The sequence below is a fragment of the Vulpes vulpes genome, chromosome 2 (assembly GCF_048418805.1).
Source record: "Vulpes vulpes isolate BD-2025 chromosome 2, VulVul3, whole genome shotgun sequence".
Lineage (NCBI taxonomy): Eukaryota > Metazoa > Chordata > Mammalia > Carnivora > Canidae > Vulpes > Vulpes vulpes.
Window position 1 is genome coordinate 136,737,656 of NC_132781.1, and position 12,835 is coordinate 136,750,490.

Here is a 12,835-nt window from a genome sequence, read left to right on the forward strand (position 1 = left end):
TGATGGAAGCCACTTCCAGTGGCAGAAACTTCCCCAGTGGAGCATGTGCTTAGAGCCCCTGGGATGGGACTGTGTCCAAGAAGTATCACTAGGGACAACTTCAATGAACAGGAACTATCTCAGAGCTGCCATTGAGAATCAGAGGTCAGAGATGACCCTGTGGAGATCTCCGGGGAGGTGAAGACCACTGTGCTTGTGTGTGTGTGTGTGCATGTGTGTGCGTGTGTGTGCATGTGTGTGTGTGTGAGATTAAAACATGTGGATTTTAGAACCAGACTTCTTGGATTCAAATCCTGGCTCCAACTATGTGGCCATGTGAAGTCTCTATGAATTAGTTTTCTCATTTGTTAAGTGTAGATAATAATTGCATTTAACTCCTGTGGTTATCATGAGAATTTTATGAGTCAATACACAGAAAACATTTAAAGATTCCTGAAACATAATAAATAACCTAATCATGTTAATTATTATTATTATTATTATTATTATTATTATTATTATTATTGCTATTGGGAGCACTGTTACTACTATCACCACAGTCTTCCTTTAAAAAGAGAATAAACCTGGATCATTGGAGCCTTAAAATTTCTGGTTAGCATCTCCATGTAAGCCCTAGAGCCCCTCTAATTTCAAAAAAAAAAAAAAAAGTCTACTAGAGAGTTCCAATCATAACAGTAGGTTATTTCGCTTGCTACATAAAGAAGTCTTCATATATCATTTGGCTCTGCCCCCCCTTTTCTCCATGCAAAGAAAGGAAGGAGGCCCTAGGGTCACTTACAGCATTCACAAAGGTGCAGCCCCTTCTCAGCCCCACCAGAGACCCTTCTGGGTGTTCACAGCCTCACATTAATGCTCCAAATCAGTGCCCCCGGTGGAAAGGCCATTACTGTGCTCTGGCAACACAGAGACCAAGTATAACTTCTTGCTTTCTGTATTCGACAGGAGGTTCAAATATCTCAACCATGAAAATTTCCTAAAGAATTTCCCATGATATTTTTGGAATCTACAATGCGGGGGTGTTTGATTAGAAAAAAAATGAATGAGAGCAGGTCAACCTCCACTTGCCAAATTACTCTGCCCTTCCCTTCCAGGTCAAAGTGTGCTTTGTGCTCCATGTTAGCGGTGCTCTAAGCAAAACATTTTCCCTGTGTAACTTGGAAAATAAAAAGTTTGGGAAAGTAATTTTTATTTATTAATTATTTTTTTTTAAGATTTTATTCACTTGTTCATGAGAGACACACAGAGAGAGGCAGAGACACAGGCAGAGGGAGAAGCAGGCTCCACGCAGGGAGCCCGACGTGGGACTCGATCCCAGGACACCGGGGTCACACCCTGAGCTGAAGGCAGCCGCTCAACTGCTGAGCCACCTGGGTGTCCCAGGAAGCTAATTTTTAAATACAGTACCTGGGGGGCTGGGACCAGTGACATGTGCAGAATGGGGCTGCAGTCAGGGCTGATGCCCACTACCATTCCCAGGGTGGGAGCTGCCATTCGGAAGAATGCCCACTACACGCTGTCTCTCTTAGAGACATGTAATTGGAATAACACTCAATTATTCACATCATAAGAAAGAGAGTGCATTTGTTTTGACTTCTACCTCTTGTGGAAGGAGTAGAGGTCTGAGAGATGCTGGGCTTACGCCCCTGCCGTCAGATACATATGGTGAAATGGCCAGGTTGCAAGAGGTTAAACAGTTTGCTCAAGATCACTCACTCAAATTCTTATTAATGCAAGGGAACAAAGGAGAAAGGAAGAAAGGAACTTTTTGCCTTATATACCATCCATGCTATCTTGTTCTCCGGAGAGAAGGGGCCACAGCCATCCACGGCTGTACAATATGCACCAAGTATTCCAACTCTAAGAGGCAGCCAGAGAGGAGAGTAGAAAAGCCGCAAAATGCCTGATTACACAAAAGTGGACAAAACAAATCAGGTCCTGGATGTTGACCAGGCATCACCCCAGAAGATGACTGTTCCACCTGTGTTGTCAGAGATGAGTCGATAGGAGGGAGTAATGAGAGGTGATAATGCAATCCAGCTTTGTTGGCTTCTCGGAGGAGCAACTTGACTTTCCTGTCATATTTAATTATAGCTACTCTGAGCAAACAGACTCTGTTGCTTCTTGGGTTTCTTGGAGGATGCCGAGGACATTGTTCTTCTTTTCTCCGTGTAGTAGGAGGACCTTCCTTTGGAGTAATGTACGCTACTGGCTTGGCCAACTAACTGTGAAAACATATTTGCTCATTGTCATTGGGAATGACAATGGCAGTAGTGATTTTCAAGGGCTGTTCCAAGAACTGAGGGGAACACTGTTTGTGGGGCAGTCACTGTTGTGTCTAGCACATGTTTCTTCCCTAAATAAAGGTGAATCCCCTATTCATTTGTGGGAAGTAGAAAAGGGCAAAAACGAGTGGGCACCATACCATGTCAGCCTTTTCCCCTTGCCCTCTTCTCTGCCTTGAACTTGAAGCAGAGGGCTTTGGCCTTAGTAATTTCCACTCCTCTCATATATTTGTTTTTCCCTCTGTCTCCTGAATTGTGAAATATCAGAGCAACCAACAAAATAAATTTTTAATTCACCAGCCGTTTGAGCCTGTGCAAACCTGTGTTCAGATAAGACAGTTTCACCCCACCGCTGGCTATAGACTCGGGGTCATCTGTTTATAAGGAAGGGAGTGCTAATGCTGTGGATTTAACCTGGATATTGTATCAAAATGTATTAGCAAGCCGAGAGTTCAAGTTATGGGGTTAATGTGACTAAACCCAAAGTAAAGACAACCGAGTAGCTTACTCACAATACGCTCTAGAGCACGAATAAAATTGGAATATCCCATTTAATGTCAGCATTTAGTGTGAGGTGCTGGGGCCAGGACACAGCCTGATGATATTTGGCAGAGTGTGTCAAGAGGCACATCTCCTCTGGAATACAACTTCAGCCATTTGATCCTGGTTGTTTTAAGTGAAGAAGGTCAACAGATCAGCCAAACTTAAGGGGAGACATGTAAGAAAACTGCATTTGTATTACCTGAAGGAAGAGAGGAGTAGGACTGGATGAGTGAGAAGCCCAGAAACCACAGAGGAGGAGCGGATATGCCAATCCTATGAAGGTTTGGTTGGACTGTGGAGCTCAGAAGTAGTAGGAGCTGTTTCAATGAGAGAGGCAGAAAAAAACAAAACAAAAACAAAACAAAAAACAAAGCCCAGATTTACTTATAGAGGGAAAGCTCTTCAGAACATGATATTTGCATCAGTTGGGTTTCTCAGTTGGTAACAAACTTTGGCTAACTTACAAAAGAATGACTTCTTGCAGAGATGTTTAATTGCCTCTGTAAAGCCCTGAAGATGGAGAACCAGAAATCAGAGGATTTGAGAGCTACAGCCAAAACCATGCCACAGGGATTTTCTGGTGAAGATAATGGACTCATTTGCTAAGACTGGCTGAACCAAGTACCACGGACTGGGTGACATAGACAACAGAATTTTATTGCCTCGCAGTTCTGGAGGATAGAAGGCCATCAAGGTGTTGGTTCCTTCCAACGGCTAGGAGGGAAGGGGCCATGCTAGGCCTCTCTCGTTAGCTTCTGGATGGCCAACCTCACATGGCAGCCTCCCTGCATATATTGTCATTTTCTCTTACCTTCTGTGTATGTCTCTGTGCCCAAATTTCCCCTTTTTTGTAAGGACACCAGTCATGTTGGATTAGTGGCTACCCTGATAACCTCCCTGTAACTTGATTACCTGTGTAAGACCCTATCTCCAAACAAGGTCACATTCTGAGATACTCAGGGTTAAGTATTCAATGGAAGAATCTGGAGGAGCACAGTTTAACCTGTAATAGATGGCTCTACTGGATACTAGCCCTGGGACACGGTTTCCTACTGGTACTGTTGCCTCTGCTATGTTGGTAAATAAGGGAAGAAGGCATCGCTGCCCTGGGCAGAAGCATCTAACTGTCTGGGCTTAGTCATGGGCATGACCCACCCCTGCCCATGGACAAAAGGAAGGCGAGAATATGGCCTTTTCCATTTCTAGATGGGAGGCAGGTTCTGCTTTCAACCAAAACTCATGCTGCGAGGATATCCCAAATATAGGAAGGAGGCTCAGGAGCTGAGCATTTCAAAACCCGACAAGTAGTCACATCAGTGCTTTTTAAACCAATGAGTTTCTTCAAGGAAGGATATTAGTCTTTGGAAAGAGGCTCTGAATAACATTCAAATAGAGGGTCTAGGACCAAGCCAGGTGAAGGAGCTCTAACTATTATTGGCAAAATGTGCAAATCCTAGTCCAAGCCTATTTCTGACTCACATGGAGAGAGGTGGGATATTATGGAACTTCTCTGCTCAAAATTATGAATTTCCATTTTCACACTCCACAACAGAAGTGACAGGCACCCAGGCCCACATGGCCCTTGTCCTTTCGGACTTTGCCACCACCATTTTCTGTGTCGAGTGCTGAGATGCAAGTGCTACGCAGGTGCTGAGATGTGGAGAGCAAATGCTTCTTTGGATTCGGAGAGAAGCAAAACTGGACAACTGCCAGAGCTGTTGGTCAGAGTCACTGCCGGGTGATAGACACCTGTGTCAGGAGGGCCCGGGGGAAAAGGCGGTGCCTGTGTCTTTCCATGGGAAAGGAAATGAGAGCCTAAGAGTGAATAGCTGCTGCCATAGCGAAGTTCTTGGCTTCACACCTTTCATTCCCATGCCTTCTCTAAGGTTCTTTTACCCACTTGCAGTTTCTTATTTATTAAGCACCTATGGGCCAGACAACTGTGCTAAGGACAAAAGATGTAACGAAAATACTTGGTCCCTGTCCTCGAGAGACCCCAGCAGAGAGGGAGAGACTGACATGCTTTAACTAGCTACAAAGACATACCTTTAAAATGCATATCGGTATGTGCAATTAGGCATATTTTTGTGCATTTGCTTATTCACTCTTACTCCTCCCTCCCTGCAGTGCGGTGGACTCTATCACACTTACTGCAAATCCAGAGAATGTTAGGGATTCAATAAATATCCATGAATAATATTAATGATGGAAGCATATTGAAGACTGCTGAGGGAAATCAGGAAAGGCTTCCCAGAAGAGGAGGCTAATGTGGCATCACGAGCCATTCTCATCGGGGTGAACTGACTGCGTTATGAGCAGTGGGCTTTTTCATACTTCTATGTATCCATGCTCTTTGGCAGTGGTCTTGGCCACGTGACTTGTTCAGACAAAGGGACACCAGCAAACTTTATGCAAGCAGATACTTGAAATGTGGCTTCTGTTTTCTTTCTTGGAGCCCTGCCACCACCAGAAAAACAAGCCCAGACTTGGGAGACAAGAGACCTAGGAAACAGAGATGAGTTACTCCAGCTAAAGGTCATCCTAGGCCAGCAGGGCCCAGCTGAAGGGACAGCTGATTGCAAATATGTGCATGAGCCCTGGCCAGATGGGCGAAGCTGGCCAGCTGACCCCAAGAAGAATGAGAGTAGTAAATGGCTGTTTCAAGCCAATGGGCTCTGAGGTGGTTCGTTACACAGCATTATTGTGGCAGTAGGTAACTGATACACTTACTGCCTCACTCAACAACAACTTGTGAAATAGTGATTTTTATTGTCACTTCAAATATAATAAAACTGACCCTGAGAAATCGGGGTAAAATGGAGTTTCTCCCCAGTGTTCAGACTTCAAATCAACTACCCCTTTCTTTGTACCGTAGCTGCCTTTGTGCTTAGCGATGTGACTCTGTTATATCATGGCAGCCGATGGGTTAATTATGTAATGGAAGGGAGGAAGAGAGAGAAAGGAGAAAGGGAAGGAAAGGAGAGAGGAGGAATGAAGAGAAGGAAAGGGGAAGGGAGGAATATGTCTGACCTCCAAGGCAATGTTTGCACCACTAATTTAGCCACACAAGTGGTGCCTGGGAATTCTGAGTGGTGTTTAATATAAACCAAAACTAACTTAAAAAATGGGCTAGAGAGAACTTTTTTTTTAAAGATTGTATTTATTTATTCATGAGAGACACAGAGAGAGAGAGAGAGAGACAGAGACACAGGCAGAGGGAGGAGCAGGCTCCATGCAGGGAGCCCAATGTGGGACTCGATCCTAGGACCCTGGGGTCATACCCTGGGCTGAAGGCAGATGCTCAACTGCTGAGCCCCCCAGGGGCCCCCTAAAGAGAACTTTTTAAGGGTGAGAAGGAGAGGAAGGGTAGATGAGATAAATACGCTTGTGTGAGACACTTGAAACCATTCATCCCACTTTTGGCTCTGTGGTCAGGGAAGGACTCTCTGAGGAGATGGCAATCTGAGATTTGAATAACAAGAAAGAACCAGCCATGTGAAGTTCAGGAAGAACAACATTCCGACAAGAGAACAGCTGTGGCTAAGGACCGAAGGCTGAAACAAGCTGGACAAGGTCGAGGACTCGAAGGAAGGCTAGCGAAGCTTGAGTGAAGTGGTGGTGGGGGGCAAGTTTTACTCGAGGTGATACATGGCATAGGCTTTGAAAAACAGGACTCTAGAGAATGGACTGTGGGAGAATAGATTCCAGGCAGGAAACATGGAAGCAGGGAGACCGAGTAGGCTTGATTGCAGATGCCCTCGTGAGAGGTGATGGTTGCTGGACTTTGGCGATGGTGGTACAGACCATGAAAAGTGGATTTTTCTTGCAAGTAGGGTCAACCAGACCTGCCCATGGTTTGGATATCAGGGAAAGGCAGGAATCAAGAATGAACCTCAAGGTTTTGGCTTGAACAACTGGTGCCTTAGTGAGTAGTGGTGCCATTTACTGAAAGAGAGATCATCATAGGAAGAAAAAGGTTTTGTTTTGTTTTGTTTCCAGAGTAGGGGATTCATAGGGAGAAAAGAACAAAGAGAATAGGAATGAAGGGTTAAAAATACAGTGGCTGCATCTGGAAGAGACTGGGTCACCTCCACACTCTCACTCTGAGCCATCAGTACTCAGGCTAGGTGCCCTGCTCTAATGTTTCGGTGTGTCTGAATGATCCGGGAAGGTTAGACTGTTAGGGAATAAAAACAAACAATCGAAAAATTAAAATAGAACCACAGCCATGCTGAAGAACAGCTGTCAGCCAGTAGCAACAGCTGGGGGCAGAAGGTGCACAGTTTGTTTCTGCTCCCCAGGCCCAAGCATGGTGTGCACGCGAGGCCAGCACTACTTTGTGGTGAGTTCTTGGGTAACCACCTCTCTTTCCACACACCCCCTCTCTGCCACAATGGAAAAAAGAGACATTTGAGTTTGTTTTCCAATACAGCTCACACATTTAGAGCACTTTACCTGATGGCCAACAACAGCTCGGTGAGGTGAACAGAAGAGATATCCTTATGCCCTATTTTTAAATCAGGAGCCTGAAGCAGAGGCGAGACCACGTGGGTTACCCACTGGTGGGGCTGACACCTGCCACCGCCTAGGTCGGTGTGCTTTCGGTGCACAGCTTTCTATCTTCCCTAAGGCTGACTGTTGCTGATGGCCAGCCCTCTGTGTTTTCCACACCCATTCTTCCCCTTTTGGGTCCTCCTATTATCGAATCCTGTTTGCACTGCTTTCCCATCCTCACCTCCCTCCCTACCCAACATGGATTTCCAGCCTTTTAGTCAATGTCTGGTACAAACCTTTGAGGACATATCCTGTAGCTGCAAATTCAGCAGACACCACGCATCCACCCCTAATTGTCATCTCACTGACCTGGGCGCAGCGAGGCTCTCCATTTTGGACCCTATGTATAGTGTTATTGGTAGGGTTTTGCTCTATGGTCAACTCCTTGTCATTGTGCTCTCCCATCACATTTGCCAACCAGCTGCGCGTCTCCTGGGGTTCAGCCCTCAGGCTGCCGGGAGCTGCTGTAGGAAATCACCAGTTGGCTAGATTAATGCCAAAGCCTGTTTTTGATGGGCCACAGGCAAAATCTCCTCCTCTCCTCAGAGGATCTCCTCTGAGATCCTGCCCCATCTCCACTTTGTTTTTCTGTACCCCGTTTCAACATTCCTCTCTTCAAACCTCAGATCCCTTCCTCATTAGAAGGAGGTGATGCCCTACGTCTTAGAGACAACAGAAGCATCATATGGAAATGACTTCATCTTCTGGCTGTGGGATCTACACATGTTCCTGAATCAGTATCCATCCTTTTCCCTTTAGTTTATAGTGAAGGGGGTGGTCCTTCTCTATTCTAAGGTCTTTTCATCCACTGGGCTCTGGATCCCATTTTCTTCTATCTCTTAGCATGTATATTTCCATTGTTCCTCCTCAAAAAGTTCATGTCCATCAAAGAGAAAAAAAAAAAAGACAAAGCACAGAACTTCCCTTAGACCCTCATCTCATACCCTGTTATTTTATCAGCCTCCAGCCATTCATAGTAAACTTGTACTCTTTGCCATCTTTTTTGGTTTTGAGCAGGGAGCCTGACTTGGGGCTTGATCTTAGGACCCTGGGATCATGACCTGAGCCAATGAGAATGTGGACCTGGAACTGCCAGGTACTGTCTTGCCACCCTGAGGGAAGAAATGAAGCCAAAGCAGCAGATCAACAATCAGACCTTCTCCTAAAGACATTATCTGGACTCCTGGTTCCAGCCATGTCTGAAGCATTGATCTACACCCAGGACTTTTCCCATACTTGAATCAAGCCACTTCCTTTCAGGCTTAAGCCAGTTTGAACTGGGCTGCAGTCACTACATAGAAACAGACTGGTTACTTTTAGCACCTCCTTTTCCCACATCCCTTGCTTACCTCTCCCTAACCAATCAGTCGTCAGGCCTTTTTTACTCCATTTTCTAATTAGCTAAAGATCTGTGTAATCACTCTTCTGCATCACTTCCACCCATCAGTCTAGGCCAAAGCATTATCTCCTAGTTGGACAATCACCATGGCATTCTAACCAGTTCTTGTATCCAGTCCTCTCTCTTCGGTATACTGCCCTCACAATGGTCAGTGCGGTCTTAGTAAAACCTAAATCTGATTATGTGTCTCCTCTACCAAGAGCTCTTCACTGCACCCTCTTGCCTGTATGATTAAGTGCAAAAATTGTCCAGGTGGCCTTTGGCTTCCGAATGGGCTAGCCTCTGCCTAACTTTCCAGGTTGGCCTCAGTCTTTTCCCTCTCACTCCCCTCATTCCAGTGAGGCTGGACATGACCCCTAAATCTCAGCACTTTTGCAAATGCTGTTCCCAGCACCTGGAGCAGTCTTCCCCCCAAATCGACTTAACTAACTGCAATTTAAATGTTGTTCCTTGGGATCCCTGGGTGGCGCAGTGGTTTGGCGCCTGCCTTTGGCCCAGGGTGTAATCCTGGAGACCCGGGATCAAATCTCACGTCGGGCTCCCTGCATGGAGCCTGCTTCTCCCTCTGCCTGTGTCTCTGCCTCTCTCTCTCTCTCTTTGTATGTGTGTGTGTGTGACTATCATGAATAAATAAATAAAATCTTTAAAAAAAATTAAATAAAAATAAATGTTGTTCCTTGGGAGAAGGCTTCCCTAATATATTACACCAAGCCCCTTTCTTCCCTGAGCTGTTGCCTCTTGTGCCCCAACCCCTCCTATTCTATACTTCACCTTCTCAGCATTTTTATGTGTCATCATTTAATTAAGCATTTAATGCTAACGATGTCACTCCCCCACTAGACTATAATAAGCTCCTTGAGGATAAGGGCCAGGCCTGTTTTGTTTACAACTATAGCTTATCACAGGGTCTGACAGCCTTTTGACTGATTTTCTTTGTTCTGGGGGTGAGGGGGATGAGATGGGAGAAGAGGGAGAAATTTTTTTAAAAATAGAGATGTTTGATCAGGTTTACAGATTTCATTTGAAGCACAAACCTTCAGATTGTAGTAGTTGACCATCCATTACACCATTATTCTTTCTTCCTTTTTCATTCATTCATTCATTCATTCATTCATTCTCTACACCCCAATGTGGGGCTCAAACTCACAACCCTGAGATCAGGAGTTGCACACTCCACTGATTGAGCCAGCCAGGTGCCCCATCTGTTATACCTTGAAGGCAGTAACTCTTGCAGAGGAAGATAAGACAGAGAGCGGGGCAATTTCCTAAAAATCTGGTTTATGTAAAGAATAAAATCTGAGAGAAAAGAAAGGAAAAGTACACAGAACCTCATCCTGCCCTGTTTTTTTAAACAAAGAGTTTAATGAAAAATAATAATAAATAGAGGGAAGAATTCATGCTAGATTACAGATTTTTAAAGGACAAAATAACTGGTACAATGCAGGATCCCAGGTTTGAGTTCAGGTTGGATAAACCAACTGTAAAGGACATTTTGTGGACAAGTTGGGGAAATTTTAATACAGGCTGAGCTTTAGATAAGATGAAGATGAAGATGAATTGTCAAGGAAAGATGGATATCTTTAATTAAAGAAAGCAGGTATAAACTGTGTGATCTCCTTGATCTCTTTCTTGTAAAATATGTATACATATATGTATGTAGATTCTAGATTCTTTGACTGGCCTAGTAATTAAAATGACAAAAGACAGATTCATAGGAAAAAAACACATTTAATCTTGTATGTACAGGAACCTCACATCGACACGAGATGGTCAAAGGCCAACGGGCAGTCAAGGTTTGCATGCCATCTTTAACTAAGGAAAGGGGTGTAGGGGTCTGGGACTACAAAAGGAAGGAAAATGATTCATAGGAAGATGGGAAGAGCGTATTTGGTAAACAAATGTTTGTCATGCCGTGCAGAGAAATATGTAAAAAAAAAAAGTTATATCTGGTAGTAGCTCTCTTCTGGTATAGGATCCCTATCTAAATGTTTTTAGGCAGTTAAGAGGGAGGTAAAAAGCTCTTCTTGAGTGTGTTAGGCCTTGATTGCCTTCGGTAGCGATAAGCCACATGCCAAAGTGGTACCTTCTGGCTCAACCTCCCTGAACCCCAGGAATGCATAGAAAAAGCTTTCAGGATATATGCACACGTGTGTTAACAGTGGTGATCAACGGGTGGTAGGAGTAGGTGCTCTCATTTTCTTATTTTCCTTAATCTGAATTCATGACTTTCTATAAGGCACTAATGCTGCTTGGGAAATAATAAAAATTGAAATGTGAATTAATGTAAAAAATTTATAAAGTAGGCTTAAACAGACTCAGATTTTTACTGAAAACTGTACAAAACATTTTTTTCCATGTCCCCTATCTTAGCAATGAACAGTGTGTCCCAACTTCTGAGCAGGTCTCAGCATGAAGGATTAAAATTTTTAGCAGTCCTTGAACTGAAAGTGAATCAATCAGATATTGAGCATGCATACATTTTCTGCTGGCAATGTCAGTAAACGACCTCCCCATCAGTAGCAGGAAAGGTTGCAAGAAAGCAACCTTACAATGAGGTGCTCATATAATTACCAGGCAACGTTGAAGTGGCCATTTCCTGCTCTAATGGAAAAATCCACAGTTCATCAATTCTTAAAGGTAGTAAGTACATAGAAAACTTAGAAAATGCTGAGTTCCAGTGCTATCTGATAAGGGGAGGGAAGAGCATTTTGGAGACACCAATAAAGGACTAGTAAGGTCACTACTGGATACCATTCAACTGAGTATCCAGAAATTTGTATTCAAGCTCCAGCCTTACTCCAAAGGGGTTGGAAGAGTTCCGAGTAGTGGTAGTCCTCACATTTCTTATCAGTGAAATGAGATCTAGACAAAATCTAAAAATTTAATTGCTTCACAACCGTGGTTTATTGGATAACAAAATATAGTTGTTGGACACTAAGTCACCATGTTAAATATACCAAGAGAATTTTGCTAACATCCCGCTTAATGAAGTTTCACAGTGTAGAGCAAGTTGCCTGTAGAGGGCACTGGTCTGTTAATAACATTTTGAGTCACTTTGACTCAAGCAGGAAGGGACTTGCTCCATATCATATATCCAATCCTTCTTATAAAGGAGGAAATTGAGGCCCAGAGAAACCAGGCGACTTGCACAGAATCAGAGAGCTAGCATTGGGCAGAGCTGAGGTAGAGTAAAGAAGTCTAATTCATGTTGAAAAAAAAAAGAAAAAAATAACAACTTCTAGAGATCTAAAGAGTAAACTGCATTAGTCGCACATTTATTGATCACCTTCCCTGAAAACAATTATGTCACCATCACTGTAAAAAAAGGATACTATCCCAGAAAACCTATTCTTGAAGATACTTTTCTTGAAGGCATTTCATTCCAATGTCACTCCTCAATAACATTGTTACCCACTGAAATTCTCTTAGCCTATTACCATTTTGTTGATAACCTTTGCTATTTTAATACTTCTTTGCCAAATGTGTATAGCCCTCAAACTGCACTGGGGGACAGAGTGGTGCCTAGGGATTTTTTTCCCCGCCTAGTCCTTTCAATAGCAATTAATTGTCAACCGATGGGCTGGATCTACGTCATTCATTTGTTAGAATTGGACTTATAAATGGACTAACATCAAGGTTCCCTCAAGCTGTTGTCAGTTATCTCAGTGATCTCATGGTGGTCAGGCTAGATCTAATTGTTCCTTGCTAACATTCCAGGAAACAGTTCACCTGGTCAAATATTATACATGGACCCAGGCTCTGTAAAACTATGATTAGGATGTGGTTGATATCTTTGGGTTTTTCTGTTTGTTGTTGTTTTGAGAAATAGCTATATAGAGGCATCATGCTGTCGTAGTGGAGGAATCATCGACTTTGGAGCCCAGTAGCCATAGGCTTAAATCCTGCCTCCATCTGTTTATTAGTGGGCTCTCCTCAGCAAGTTACTTTGACTCTGTATCAGATTTCTCATCCCAGTATTTATCTTACAGAGGGAAGATTAAATGAGAAAATTATATGAAGTACCTACATCAGCAACTGGCACAGTATAAGTGAGTCT